The sequence below is a fragment of the Procambarus clarkii genome, chromosome 62 (genome assembly GCF_040958095.1).
Source record: "Procambarus clarkii isolate CNS0578487 chromosome 62, FALCON_Pclarkii_2.0, whole genome shotgun sequence".
Taxonomy (NCBI): domain Eukaryota; kingdom Metazoa; phylum Arthropoda; class Malacostraca; order Decapoda; family Cambaridae; genus Procambarus; species Procambarus clarkii.
The window spans coordinates 17,120,583-17,136,585 of NC_091211.1; the positions used below are offsets into that span (position 1 = coordinate 17,120,583).

Here is a 16,003-nt window from a genome sequence, read left to right on the forward strand (position 1 = left end):
AATACATGGGCCCGAGGAATATAGGGTTGCTTGATTTTTCTTTTGTTACTACAGTAGTGTTCTTGTACACAAGTGTTGTTAAATAACAAGGGCCAAGATTGAAAGTCCTGTCAACACCGATAACATTAGGGTTTTCCATTCCTGCAGCACACAAATGTTGCTTGAGATCTTCAAGTTGTTCCTTGGAATACAGTACCACACAGGGGACTTTGTTCGGCTTAATAATTATCTTCTTTACATAATCATGGGTATTAATCATGCTAATTACATGTAAAACGTCATCAGCAACATTGTGCCTATGAATAGGTTTGCGTTCCTTTATCTTGTCATGATATTTTTTACTCCTTACCTGTTGGAAGTCTCTTGGGGCTAAACATGATTCTTCCATAAGCAGATTTTGATAAACCTCTCGTGGAGGTTGGATCTTAACCATCTTGCCTATATTTTCTAAAACTTCAGGCCTGGTCCGAACATATGGAATGTTGTTTTGTGAATTTCCATGCATCGTCTCTCCTGTTTGCTTGCCACAGTATTCTACAATAGCTACAGACTCCAGCTCTTTAATAACAGTTACTCTTTTCTTAAAGCTTTCCTGCCCTTTGAGGACTGTGTAATAACGGTGCATTGTGATGAGAGTATCTGGGGAGGGCTGAGGTTCTAAGGGAACCCACTGCGTTTTCCCTTTTGATAATACTCTTTTACAAAATATCTCATTTCTCAAATATAATATCCTCAAACGATTATTATTATCCCATATGAATAAGGAGTTCACGGTAGTACCTCTGGCACTGTTCCACACTCCACAGTCGTCTGGAAAGGTCGACCGTGTTTTGGCGCCCTTAGTAAGATTATGTGAATTGTCAACCACATAAAATGTATCTTCTTTAGGCCCATTTGGGACACTTTTAAACACCTTGTTCTCTCGCAAATGCCAATAGACTTCTTCTACAGCTAAAAATTTTCCATTGCGAAGCTTGCCAGAGCTTTCGCTATCGTTATCAGTCGACAATTGAGGTTTTTTTAACAAAGTGTGTGTCTCCTTAAAGTCATACTGTATTTTGGACACAAAAGTAGTAAAATCCTTTCCGACTGGAGTTGATGTATACATAAGGGGGGGGGGGGGGTACAGATAATGGTGATTGACACAAACTTAGAGGTGTGGATGTAATAGTGCTTAGTAACTGGGTACTGTTTATGGATATGTGACCCAGTGGAGGCAAGGACATTAATGGAACAAAATGGTTAGGTGTCCATGATTTATCCCCTTCCTTGAGATTCCTTGATCCACCAGGTGTCTTGTTACTAACGCTTCGATTAATAAATCCAAGTGTCCGATTTGCCTTATTACGAACATTTATGCATTGATTCTTTTGTTTTAAATTCTTACTAATCATAACTCCCAGATCCCTTTCGCAATCCGACTTCGCAATCTCAACACCATCTAGCTCGTATCTTGTAACTCTATCATCATTACCTAACCTCAGAATGAAGGTTACTAAGTTATGATTAGTAAGAATAAGTTATGCTAAGGCATAACTTATTGGCCAACCCGCGCCACACATCAGCTAACACCATACACCACGAACACCATACACCAATATCACCATACACCACTAACACCATACACCACTAACACTATACACAATTAACAGCATACACCACGAACACCATACACCACTAACACCATACACCACTAACACTATACACAATTAACACCATACACCAATATCACCATACACCACTAACACCATACACCACTAACACTATACACAATTAACAGCATACACCACGAACACCATACACCACTAACACCATACACCACTAACACTATACACAATTAACACCATACACCACGAACACCATACACCACTAACACCATACACCACTAACACTATACACAATTAACAGCATACACCACGAACACCATACACCACTAACACCATACACCACTAACACTATACACAATTAACAGCATACACCACGAACACCATACACCACTAACACCATACACCACTAACACTATACACAATTAACAGCATACACCACGAACACCATACACCACTAACACCATACACCACTAACACCATACACCACTAACACCATACACCAATAACACCATACACCACTAACACCATTCATCACTAACATCATACATCACTAACACCATACACCAATATCACCATACACCACTAACACCATACACCACTAACACCATACACCACTAACACTATACACAATTAACAGCATACACCACGAACACCATACACAACTAACACTATACACAATTAACAGCATACACCACGAACACCATACACCACTAACACCATACACCACTAACACCATACACCACTAACACCATACACCAATAACACCATACACCACTAACACCATTCATCACTAACATCATACATCACTAACACCATACACCAATATCACCATACACCACTAACACCATACACCACTAACACCATACACCACTAACACTATACACAATTAACAGCATACACCACGAACACCATACACAACTAACACTATACACAATTAACAGCATACACCACGAACACCATACACAACTAACACTATACACAATTAACAGCATACACCACGAACACCATACACCACTAACACCATACACCACTAACACCATACACCAATAACACCATACACCACTAACACCATTCATCACTAACATCATACATCACTAACACCATACACCAATATCACCATACACCACTAACACCATACACCACTAACACCATACACCACTAACACCATACACCACTAACACTATACACAATTAACAGCATACACCACGAACACCATACACAACTAACACTATACACAATTAACAGCATACACCACGAACACCATACACCACTAACACCATACACCACTAACACTATACACAATTAACACCATACACCAATATCACCATACACCACTAACACCATACACCACTAACACCATACACCAATAACACCATACACCACTAACACCATTCATCACTAACATCATACATCACTAACACCATACACCAATATCACCATACACCACTAACACCATACACCACTAACACCATACACCACTAACACTATACACAATTAACAGCATACACCACGAACACCATACACAACTAACACTATACACAATTAACAGCATACACCACGAACACCATACACCACTAACACCATACACCACTAACACCATACACCAATAACACCATACACCACTAACACCATTCATCACTAACATCATACATCACTAACACCATACACCAATATCACCATACACCACTAACACCATGCACCACTAACAAGCTATTGAGCTATATAGCTCAAGCTATTCTCACCCCGTTCAGTATATCGTGTTAATACATATATAGACACACACACTTGTACACATTTTAGTGTAACAAGCAAGGCAAATATTTCTGTCTGATGGGTAGAGGCAACTGCACTTGCAGCTTCACCCGTGTGGCGGTGTAGGAAACCATCAATGTATATGATTTGAGAGAGAGAGAGAGAGAGAGAGAATGATCTGTGGACAGAGCATCAATATGGCGTAAGGTATTGGGCTTTGCCTCAAGATGAAGCATAATAAAGAACCCGAATATCAGGAGAAAAAATTACATTAAAAACTGTCCACATGATACATATATATAATTATGTTTTAAACATTTTAATTGTATTATTTGCATATATATATATAATTAGGAAGTAATGTTTATCTGGGTAAGTTGTCAGCTTTTATGAACTAATAGCTAGTGCGGCTTGTATATGGGGTACATCCGGTCTCTTACCCTCGACTGCGGCGGTAACTTTATGGTCAGGAAGCCAAAAATATTTATAGTTCAAGTTCAAGTATGTTTATTGAGACAAGAAAAAAATACATCTCAAAGGGATAGAGTAACTTAGGCTATTTCTACCCCCTCTACTTCAAGTCCCTCAAGGGGCGCACAAATTCAGTAAGTACAAATAGACAATTAACATTACAAGAATCCCATTTAACATTGCAGGTTAATATAGTAAGTACAGCATACAATTGTTACACTCTTGGGGCAAAATTTTTGTAGCTCCTAAGTATACTGTCTATCATACCATTATCACACATACAAACAATTTGATGTGGTACATTACTTATTTCCTTATTTCTATAGTTATCAATAAGTTGACACTATAATACATAATGTTCTAAGGTGTGGGCGTGCGGCATACTACATAATTTACACTCCTTATCTTTTTCACTGACATCAACTCCGTATTGCCAGATATATTTGTATCCTAATCTTAATCTCATGTAAATTGAATCGTTCCAAGTTGACTTTCCTTTATCATAGGTGAAGGACGAGTTTGTATTTATTACTGAATAATTCTTAAGTGTGTTACTACTATCCACTATTGCCATTCTTTTTATCATTTCTTCATCTTCATTTCCTCTTATTAATGTTATATATACATGTACACATAATCATACATACATGTACATATATATACATATGCGGTAAATCCAGAGAAATTAAATATGGATTTTTCCGCATACAAATGATTATTGTTTCGTGATCGTCAATTGCATATATACATATACATTCACATATATATTCAATCACCCACACAAATACACACATCAATAATCTTTGTATCACAAGTGATTCAACAAGAGCCTCACAAGTCACTATACTAGGCACTTTACATCTATGGTGAGTCGTCCAATTACTAGTCTTGCTCTACACCCAACCAACTGGGCGGCAGCTTTACAGTCATGTGCTCCACACCCACCGAACTGGGCGGCAGCTTAACAGTCATGTGCTCCACACCCACCCAACTGGGTGGCAGCTTTACAGTCATGTGCTCCACACCCACCAAACTGGGCGGCTGCTTAACAGTCATGTGATCCACACCCACCCAACTGGGCGGCAGCTTAACAGTCATGTGCTCAACACCCACCCAACTGGGCGGCAGCTTAACAGTCATGTGCTCCACACCCACCCAACTGGGCGGCAGCTTAACAGTCATGTGCTCCACACCCACCCAACTGGGCGACGGCTTTACAATCATTTGCATGAATTACTTACAGTAAGCAAATTTTAGATACTTCGCTAAGATTTCGGGCAGCACATCATTATAAATGAAGTACTTACACTTTTCTTGGACACCAATGATGGTGTTATCTCTGAATTCCGCGATTTTTTTTAAATTCCAGTACTGTATATAATGACGCAAAGTATGCGAATAGTTCTGCAATAGTGATCCTATCCTGCGTCATAATTTACATACATATCTACTTCTGTTTTGTGTATTAAAATTACTACATTTTTATGTTAATTTATTTCTGTAAATGATGATGATGATAAATTTCAATAAATGTAAGTAAGAACATAAGAACGGAAACTGGTCGCGTAAATGGAAATGGTTGGGTACATTTCCTTTCACCTACCTAATGCGAATATTCATGTGTCCGGACACTGGCGATGGTGTGGTATTGCCTATTTATTTGACCATATCTTTGCTTTCATTTAAGATATGTTTTCCTTGAAATGTATTTACATTATCGTCTACATCTGTCTTCATTCTGAAATAAAAACCTTTGACGTTACTTTGCATATATGTACATTAATTATAAAATTGATTGGCTTGTGTGCAGGCCTTCACACTCCCTGAGCGAGCCATCAAGTAACTATAAAAAGGCATATATCTTCACTTTCACTTCAGTTATATTTATACCAAAGTATTAGCATGCAGCTTATATGTCTTTCTGATGACATAAAAAACTTCGTTTTTTATAATATATAGATTCAATTAACATTGATTTTCAAAAGGTCATAGTTCCCATCGAAAGGGAGAGCGTCGGCCAAGAAGCCTTATTTAAAATATGAATATTTTTCCTCTCTAATAAGGTATAATCTCTGTGATGCATTAACACAAACTATTTTATATCTGCCTTTCTGATAACATATATAAATATAATCTTTATTTGTGAATATTTGTTAATTAAGCAATATATCAGAGAGCGTGTAGGGTTCGGTGTTCTATGAACGAAAAGGACTGGAGTAGTTTAAATAGCGAACGCATACCAACGAATAACGCTAGTATCTATATAACAAATTTATTGTCATGTGGAATTGATTTAACTTCCAGACACTTTTTTTTAATAAATATTAAATATTTTGTGGCTGTTTATGAAAAATATTATTATAAATACACATTCTACTTGTTAATATTACCAATTAAATTTGCGACAATTTGAGCCATGAAATACGACGACTGGATCACTGTGTACAGGAGGCTGTTATGGCAGCAAACACTCTCCAGGCGACCATATATCTTGGATAAGTCGCTCCACACAATTGTCGCTTGGACCGTCGACTTCCTATGGCGTCACCTCTCACATATTTACGTCTCATTTCGTTATGAAATTAGATTATTTCAGAGAAAAAATAGGTTTGATCATGTTCTACGTGTAGCACCAACATTATAGTAAGTAAATATACCATATTTCTTCATTACTTACGTAATGCTAATACGTTTTGGGTAGTTTTGGCCTGATTTGGGATGATTGGGGTAATTCTATGGACCCTTAAGCCCATCATCACACAGCAAAAATCTGCTATCAGAATGATAACTAACTCAGCTTTCAGACAACACTCAGCTCCCTTGTTTAAATCCCTAAACTTGCTAAATATTAACTCCCTCCACACATTCTCTTGTGTCAACTACATTTACAAAACCCTGTTCTTAAATGCAAACCATGCTCTGAAACTCTCCCTGGACAGATGTAATAGGACCCATTTTCACCACACCAGAAATAAATATCTCTTTGATATCCCCAGGGTCAAACTTAATCTGTGTAAACACTCTATGCAAATTAAGGGACCTAGTCTATGGAACTCATTCCCTAGTGAATTGAAAAACTGTAAAACTTTTGCCTTATTTAAAAGCAAAACCAAAAAGTACCTAACTTCATCTATTTAGTTTCCTACACTGAGCTTTAAATTTGCTCTGTACCTAGTTGGTACCCAATCTCCTAATTTTTATGTAATATCAAACAACCTTATCATTGTGTTCATTGCTGTCTTCTTTTATGTGCTAGCCATATGCTGTATTGTGACTACCAATTTTTGTCAACTACCATTTTAAGCTGTCATTGCAATCAATCTTAGCTATCTATGTGCTTTAATATATTATACTGTACCTATAATTTTCTCTCATCTTTTTTTTTTCATTCCATGTAATTAATCTGTTATCATTTTTTTGTCTATAAATTTTGCAAGTATTTACCTCCTTAAAATTTTCTTAGATTAAGGACCTGCCCGAAACGCTGCGCGTGCTAGTGGCTTTACAAGACTGTAATTACCATAATTGTATCCTCACATTCCTTATGTACATTCTTGTATATGCATAAATAAATAAATAAATAAATAAATAAAATTTTCTTAGATTAAGGACCTGTCCGAAACGCTGCGCGTGCTAGTGGCTTTACAAGACTGTAATTACCATATTTGTATCCTCACAATCCCAATGTACCTTCTTGTAAATGCATAAATAAATAAATAAATAAAGTATCAGTGGCCAGCCAGGTGGAGATCACAGGCTGTACAGTACTGATAAATTATGTAATTCACAGAGATACGTTGATAAATATTAATGTTTTATATTTTATTAAAAATACAGATATATACTTTGTTTCATCCGTTAAATGTAACAATATTTCAGTATATATTATATAAGCATAGTATATATAATTCAGTATATACAATATATAATAAGAGTGTCAGACCACGAAGGAAGAATTGAAACAGGAATTTCCTTTAGTACTTTCTTATATTAATACATCTTCAGAGCGAACCATTCCTTCTGAAGATGTATTAATATACGAAAGTACTTAGAGCATTCTATTGTGGTTTTAATATTGAACAATTATACATATACGAAACAGACAAATCTGGTGTCGGAAATAGTAAAAATATTAGTGTGCGATGTGATCAATGTAAGGGGGATATTGGGTGTGCCTCGTATCCCCTACAACAACAAGAAGTTCGAGAGCGATGAGGCCGCCACTAACTAGCTTCAGGATGTCGTCGAATCTAAATCAACAATATACTACCGCCGCTACTTTCTCGGAAACGTAAGTACCTGCCGCTTTACTTCTCTCACCCTGCCAAGCCTGGCCTGGCCTGACCTGGCCTAGCCAGACCTGACCTGGCCTAGCCTAGTCTGACCTGGCCTAGTCTGACCTGACCTGGCCTAGCCTTACCTAGCCTAGTCTGACCTGGCCTAGTCTGACCTGACCTGGCCTAGCCTTACCCAACACTAATCACCACACATGACAGCCCAAACGAATCGCAAATAAGTACACGTAACAAGTCATATGCCCGGACACACTTTCACCTTGGGGACTGAGTGGTAACTATTGTATAGAAGAGCCGGCTCCCTGAGAGTGGTAAGAGGGCGTGATAAGAGGCTAATGTGTGGTCTTGAAGGAAGTCGATAAAGCAGACAATTTTCAAAAGGAAGGGCAGCATAACGAGCAGACAGGAATGGACAGACAGTCGGTTATCCCATAATGTGTAATACGCCGCACACAGCATGGGTGGAGTGGGGGGGGGGGGTTGTAGCAGGGCACAGTATGGTGATGGTGCGGGTGAAGTACACACCCACTGAATTCCTGCCATCAATAATTGTTTTCATAACCATTAGAACAATGGCATCCCTCCAGCCACCATCCTTCCACTGACCCCCTCCTCTGGTCCTCCACCTCAGACAATAACCCCCCACACCCCCTCTCCCTTCCAGACATCAGCATGTCAAAATCAGTACCATAATGTGTTTAAACTATTTAAACTAAGTCATTGTGTATCTCAAGGTATCTTAATTCATTTGAAAGTGTACATGTGCATTCATTCATATACTCGCCTAATTGTGCTTGCTGGGGTTGAGCTCTGGCTCTTTAGTTCCACCTCTCAACCGTCAATCAACAGGTGTACAGGTTTCTGAGCCTATTGGGCTCTATCATATCTACACTTGAACCTGTGTATGGAGTCAGCCTCCACCACATCACTTACTAATGCATTCCATTAGATATAATCATATATGATTACACATAATCATAATCATTCTATACACATAATCATATATGTGTACGTCAACGTATACATACATGCGTATATATACCTCATATTAAAATACTGATAAACGAATGACCATGAACAAATTAATTTATAATTGTAGCATTATATATAATTTTAATAGACTAATTACGTGTTTATACATTTGAATGGTCCAGACAGGTGGCCAGCCTTGGACATATACGCTTCTGGTAGGCACAATGACCTCATGTTAGACCCTTGATAGATTATGTGAGAGAGAGAGAGCTGGGGCAGGGAGGTGCGTGCCCCAGGGAGATAATCCATGCCCATGCCCCGCCTCGAGGTCAGTTCTCGAGTCACACCAAGAATAACATTCGAGCAAGTTGTCCTGACCAGGATGTGGCATATTAGGGAGGGTTGAGGAATAGGAAGCCTGTCTGATAGGGCTCTTGGCAAGCAGCTCTCCCTCAGTCTACCTATCTATATGGAAGAAATGTATCTAGGCCCTCCTCCCCCCTGCCTATTCTCTCTCCCCCACCTTTCTTCCTTCATTTCCTCCCTCCTTCCCTCCCCCTCACTGGTGAGAGAGTAGGAGTGTGAGAGTAGTTAGAGAACTCGTAGTTCTCACGCTCGTGAAATTGTCTGCGACCCTGGAGGAGTAGAGCGGAGGGGGGGGGGGTGAAAGTAGGTGACGATGGAGGAGTAGAGGGGAGCATTATATGCAGTGAACGTTGGTGTCTATGGAAGAGTACATCATAGAGGAGGGTGAAAGGAAGGTGACGATGGAGGAGGAGAAGGGAGGGGGTGTGAAGGTAGGTGATGATGGAGGAGTAGAGGGGAGGAGGGGGGCAAAGGTAGGTGTCTATGGAAGAGTACATCATAGAGGGGGGTGAAGGTAGGTGGCAATGGAGTAGAGCAAACGGGGTGGGGATTGAAAGTAATCCTGAGTTTAATTTTTTAGTTATATATAGTGACACCTCGACTTACGAATGAATATTTATGAACTTTTCGGGTTACGAGCCTAATTTCTTCGAAAAATTTGAATCGGGTTACAAACTTTGCCTCGGGAAAGGAGTTTGTTGATATACGTATGGGCTGACCTAGCGCGTGGTGGCATGGTGATCGCGCCTCAGTTTACCAGTGTCTCCTGCCTAGTAAGTATCGCGCCTGAATTCTTTGTAAAGCATTACATTTGTTTTGGGATTTTTGGCTATTTGAACATAAAATTTGTTATGATATATCTTGCCATGAGTCCCAAGAAAGCCAGTGGTAAGGTTCAAGCCAAGAAAACACATGTGAGAATGACCATAGAGGAAAAACAAGAGAGCATTCATAAACATCAAAATGGTGCACGGGTTGTTGAACTAGCTAGGCAGTACAACAAATCTATGTCAACAATATGCACTGTACTTGCTAAGAAAAGGACATTATGAACATTAAAGTGGCAAAAGGCATATCAACAATCCCGAAACAAAGAACACAAACACTTGAGGATGTTAAAAAGTTTTTATTAATTTGGATACACAACAAAGAGTTAGCAGGTGATAGCATTTCAGAGGCCATCATTTGTGAGAAACCAAGGCATTTGCATGAAGACCTTTTAAAGAAAACCCCTGGAACGAGGGGGGGGGGGGGAAAGATGAATCAAGTTTGAAAATGTGAAAAGTTTGTGTGACAATAGAGCCTCGTGGAAAACTTTTGCTGTGGTCATTACCTGGTGGAATGCACCCAGGATGGAGTATTAGGGCTATACATCTTTTAAATCATAAAAGTAATAAACATTTCCCATCAACCTTACAAACAATATTAACCTATTTTCATGTATTTCCCCCATGTGCATTTTAACAAAGTTGCTAAATTGCCTTTATCATTCTGTAAAATTTCAATTACAGTACTGTATGTATAATTTTGTTAGTATAAATGGACTGAATATTCTGAAATTGCTATTTATTTTACAATTTCAGATTCAAAGGTGGTCTGGACACCCAATTTGGTCAGACAGGTGAAGAGAGCATTTAGGATAGTTCGAAGAGATGAAGATGGTCGCAATTGTGTTCGAAGAGGCAAAGGCCCCCCTTTGCTCCTGACATTATGTTCAACCATTGACCTCTGCACACCTAACACAAGGTAGGTTGAAAACTCCTCCTTCATGTCATTGGTACATTAGCCAGAAACTCAGGGCTCATGTAGGAATATCCCTAAAAAAAAAAAAAGTGGCCCCAACAATGCATCCTCCAAGTCTGGAGGATGAGCAGGAGCATTGTCGAGAAGCAGGACCTTGAGTGTCAAACTTTTCTCTTGCAGATATTTTTTGGTGGCAGGGCAAACCACTCCACATCACAGTTTTTCTGCACATCATATATTTTTTAAAACTCTTGGATTTTCGGAATGATACACGAGCAAGGGTTTAATTTTCAAATCGCCACACAGCACAAGAGTTAGCCTATCCTGACACAAGTTAGCCCAAGTTAGCTTGTGTCCGGGCAGTGACGTCTCCTCTTGGGTAATGTATGTCCTCTTCGGCAATTTTTTCCAGAATAGCTATGTCTCCTCACAATTAAACACTTGTTGTGGAATATATCCATCAATACAGTATCTACAAAATCTTTAAAATCATGAACAAATCTTTCAGCCCCTACTTTGTCTGAGCTGGCACCCTCACCATGCCTCACAACACTATGAATACCACGTCTTTTTTCAAAATTTCTCAAACCATCCCCTACTCACCTTAAACTCTTTCGTATCTACAAAACTCGTTCTAGGGGTTTTCTTTATAAGATCTTGCATGAAGATTTCATTGTTGACCAAACCACACACTGGAAATTGAATAGACGACGACATTTCGATCCGTCCTGGACCATTATAAAGTCGATTGTGATGAGATGAGGGAAGCAAGAGCATTAAGTAGGCAAGAGAGAGAGGTGAGGAGATGGAAGTATGTACGTATGTACATGAATAAAACATGTACATACTTATACATAACGTGTGTAAATAGTGTAATAAACACAATAACAGTATTTTGGGAGGAGGAATGTTGGCGAGTAATGTGTTGGAGGAGGGAGGGAGGACTGGCAGGGTGTGGCAGCTCACTCATGTTTTTTGGGCTCACCATACCAACATAGTGGATCGTTATGGTGAATACATACGTAGATGGGTATATACAATGTGTGTATATAGTGTAATAACAGCAAAAACACTGTTTGATTGTAGAATATGTCGCATATATGAGGCCCATAATTTTGAGCATAGCGATGTTCTATACTTTGAATTATATAAATTCCACAAATTACACACTTTTAAATAATATTACAGCAAAAAAAAAGAAGAAATGAATGAGAAACTTCAAAATAATTGCGCAACATTTTATTCGCAGCAACTGCCGTCGCACGGGGTGGCGGGGCCGACAGACCCCCATCGCTCCAACGCTCAGCGCCCATAATTTGCTCAACTTCCCAGCTCCATCGCAGCTAAAGTAAGTCACATACAATATTTTTTGTTTAGTTTCCCCGTGATCAGACTCTGCATTTTAACAATATAAGAAGAGAAAAAAAATTTTTGGAAAGAATTTATTTCTTGTGCACCAGGGTGTTATTTGGAGACAGAGCAGTTCAGTGGTTAACTACTAAATTTTTTTTTCTCCCACACACGCACCCCCCTAGGAAGCAGCCTGTAACAGCTAACTCCCAGATACCTATTTACTGTTAGGTAACAGGGGTCATCCCCTTTTGTACAAAGAATCTGCTAAAGCTTTTAGGGCTAATCTTTGACACTCGTTTGTCTTTGTCGCCCCATATTTTTTACGTCCGAGTTGAATGCTCTAAGGCCCTTAACTAACTTTAGGTCATGTCCCATACTTCTTGGGGAGCTAATCGACACTGCTCCTCTCTTTACATTCCTCTCTCGTTCTGTCTAAACTCGATTATGGCCCCGTTTACTCGTCTGCTTCTCCTTCTACCCTTCACCATCCGGACACACTGCATCATACTGGGTTACGGCTCGGCTCTGGTACCTTTCCTTCGACACCTACCCTAAGCCTGTATGTTGAAACTGGCGTCCTGTTTCTACAGGATCGCCATGATCGCTACTGTCTTCTCCACCTTGCACGGTCCTTACAGCACCCTCACTCTTGCTTATGTCATGCCTTGACCTTTACCCATCCTGTGGTTCCTGTTCCCCTTCACCACCTATCTCTTTCTGTACGGTTGTCTCTCTTACAAAATGCTCTTTCAGTTTGTGTTACCAATATTTCCCCTCGTGTCATTCCATCTTTGCCCCTATGGAGGGGTCCCCGTTCCTAAATTCTGTAAGCCTTGACCCACATGACTAAAACTTTTACCCCTCCTACAGTTCTAAATCACCTTTTCCTTGAACACTTTTCTTCACACTTCCACTCTATTTCTGTCTTCACCAATGGGTCTTAAGTCTGCAGATGGTGTAGGCTACTCTGTTGTTTTTCCTGACTGCACCTTTGTGTCTCCTGCCTCCGGAGACTAGCATCTTCATGGCAGAACTTTATGCTATTCTCTATGCTCTTCATCAACTCTTTTCTCGCTGTCAATCCTCCTCTGTGTTTGTAGTTGACACTTGCAGTGCCCTCATGGCTCTAGAATCCTTTAATCCAGTCCATCCTTTGGTAGTTGAAATTCAACATTGGCTGTTTCTTATCTCCAATAGATTTAAGACAGTGGAATTTCGCTGGATTCCCACCCATATTGGTGCGTTCTTAAATGAGCGTGTGGACACTGCCGCTAAGGAAGCTATCCGCATCTGTCCCATCTCCCGTAAAGGTATTCCTTATTATGACTTTTACCCAGTTATTCATTTCCCCATTCTTGCCCGTTGTCAGGGTTGTTGGTCTTCGGTTACTGGTAACAAATTGCGTGCTCTTAAGAGTAGTGTGTTCCCGTGGCCTTCCTCCTACCACCGTAGTTGGTGGTGGGAAACGGCTCTGGCGAGGTTGTATATTGGTCATACACGTTTAACTCACGGGCACTTAATGGAGCGCTGCCCTGCTTCTTATTGTCCAAACCGTTGTCTCTACATGTCCTGACTTCCAGGACTTACGTGTCTTGCTTCCCGACCATTGTCGGGAATTGTTTATCGAGGGATCAATTGTCCCTCGATAAAATTCTTGGTAAATTCAATACCTTTGATATTGTTCGCCGTATGCGTTTTTGTTCTTGTATTGGCGACGTTAGTGATATTTAGCGCACTATGATTATCCCACACATTTGATGGTTTGATAATTACTGTACTGTACAGTACTTTGGTTTGGAATGTATCAAATAAAGTTGTTTCATGTATTCAAATGTGTGAGAAAATCCACTGGGGCTGTGAGATGAAGCGAACCTGTAACAAAGGCATTGCCAGTTGCATACTCTACCACCACTGATGGTAAAAGTCTTACAACTGGATATCTTGTGTGACGGGTTATGGTATCACAGCTATACTGAACCAAGATGGTATGGCTCTCCCTCACATAAATGAAAGAAATGCTGGTATTGGCCTTGCAGTGTGTAAGTTGCAGGTGGAAACAAATGAAAATTATCAAATAAATAATTAAACAATTTACTGAAATAGTAATGAACAAAAATAACACATGACAATACTTGACTATCATGTAATGCAAAGGTGAACAAGTTAGTATGACCTTAAATGCAAAAAATAAACTATAAGCAATGAATAAAAGTATGAAGATATACTGGTGTTCTGAAGACAGCTACCATACCACCATGGCATCAGTCACACGACGTTGGCTGGAAGTGGACGACGGGTTAGAGACACCAAGGTGATCCTAGAGCACTAAGGGAGAGATTGCCTCTCCAGGGAGGCAGCGCTCTTTATATAGTCCGGCGGTGATGACTCATCCAGTGTCAACACGAGGTGGACATCCGGTCAACTAGCAAAATGCTCGTTGTGGCTGGCGGTGCCTTTGTGTTGAGCTGTACCACTGTCAGTTGAAGGCGGCTAACTGCTTGTTTGTGGGGACAAACTGCCAGTTAGCAGTGGCGCCCGGCTTGCCTCTGAGTCGTACCAGGCCGTGCCAGGCCCTGGGGGGTATGGAGAGGTGGCAGGACTGATGACTCTTCTGGGCTGGTGTAGATGTATAATACTTCCAGTGCAGAGGTATTGAAGGTGAAGGGAAAAGGCAGTTCCACTGCTATGCAGGGGATTCACGTGACACTTGTGAAGCCACAGAAATTCTGGAGGCCCTACTGAAGCCAGTCCAAGTATTAAATAAAACCCCTGAAGTACGCCGGTGAAGGGTAAAGTGAAGGGTGAAGCAAGACCGTATGCCCCAACTTCAGGCACACACAGAAAATCACGTTTTGGTCCCGCCTCTCAACTGTGTATTTGAAGTTGGGGCGTATGGTGTTGAACTGCTTCTTCAGCCTTCACCTGAGTGCTTGTAGGTCTTACGTAAGACGTTGACTCAAGGAGGGGCCTCAAAACTTGCTGTGATTTATGGGGAAATCCGGTTGTAAGACTTTTACAAAGTCAGTAATATACTGTGGTAGAGTATGCAGCTGCCAGTGCCTTGGGCAAGGGTTTACGTCGCATCACAGCTCCAGTGGATTTTCTGCTCGGTGTATATCAGGTTGTGATTTTGTGTGTGTACCGTATTGTTATGATCGCCGTGTGATAAGTCCTTTCTGGCCTCAAGAGTCATTTTTACCCACCTAGAAAGATTGCAGATGGCCAAAGCAGTTATTTAAGTTAAGAAGGGACAAGTCTTAAACAGAATTTTGCATAATATTTGACTGTAAAGGGGTAAATTGAGGTAGATTGAAAAACAAAATGGTGAACCGGGCAGGCGGTACTCACAATTAGGCGAGTACACTCGGGAACTTTTAAAGTGCAACCAAACATGCTCTAGGCTCTCACAACAAGAGGCGAGTGGTGGTGGCTCAGGTGCTCAGC

The 16,003-nt window shown here is 40.3% G+C and overlaps 2 long non-coding RNA genes across 3 annotated transcripts in view; one reads left to right on the plus strand and one right to left on the minus strand.

The window, feature by feature from the left end:
• Positions 1 to 3,849: 3,849 nt before the first annotated feature.
• LOC138354274 (uncharacterized) lies at positions 3,850 to 6,576 on the minus strand. The gene is made up of 2 exons (XR_011223519.1): positions 6,221 to 6,576; positions 3,850 to 5,568 (listed from the first exon to the last, which is right to left on the minus strand). It is a non-coding gene; the product is annotated as an uncharacterized lncRNA (long non-coding RNA).
• A 1,183-nt stretch (positions 6,577 to 7,759) lies between these two features.
• The window catches only part of LOC138354273 (uncharacterized), a 164,392-nt gene continuing 156,148 nt past the window's right edge, over positions 7,760 to 16,003 (plus strand). Inside the window, exons 1-3 of one of the 2 annotated variants that reach the window (XR_011223516.1) lie at positions 7,765 to 8,121; positions 11,047 to 11,209; positions 12,456 to 12,554. This is a non-coding gene — a long non-coding RNA (uncharacterized lncRNA). Of the gene's footprint in view, positions 8,122 to 11,046; positions 11,210 to 12,455; positions 12,555 to 16,003 lie in introns of both variants that reach the window. The other variant, XR_011223517.1, reaches the window with a different exon arrangement.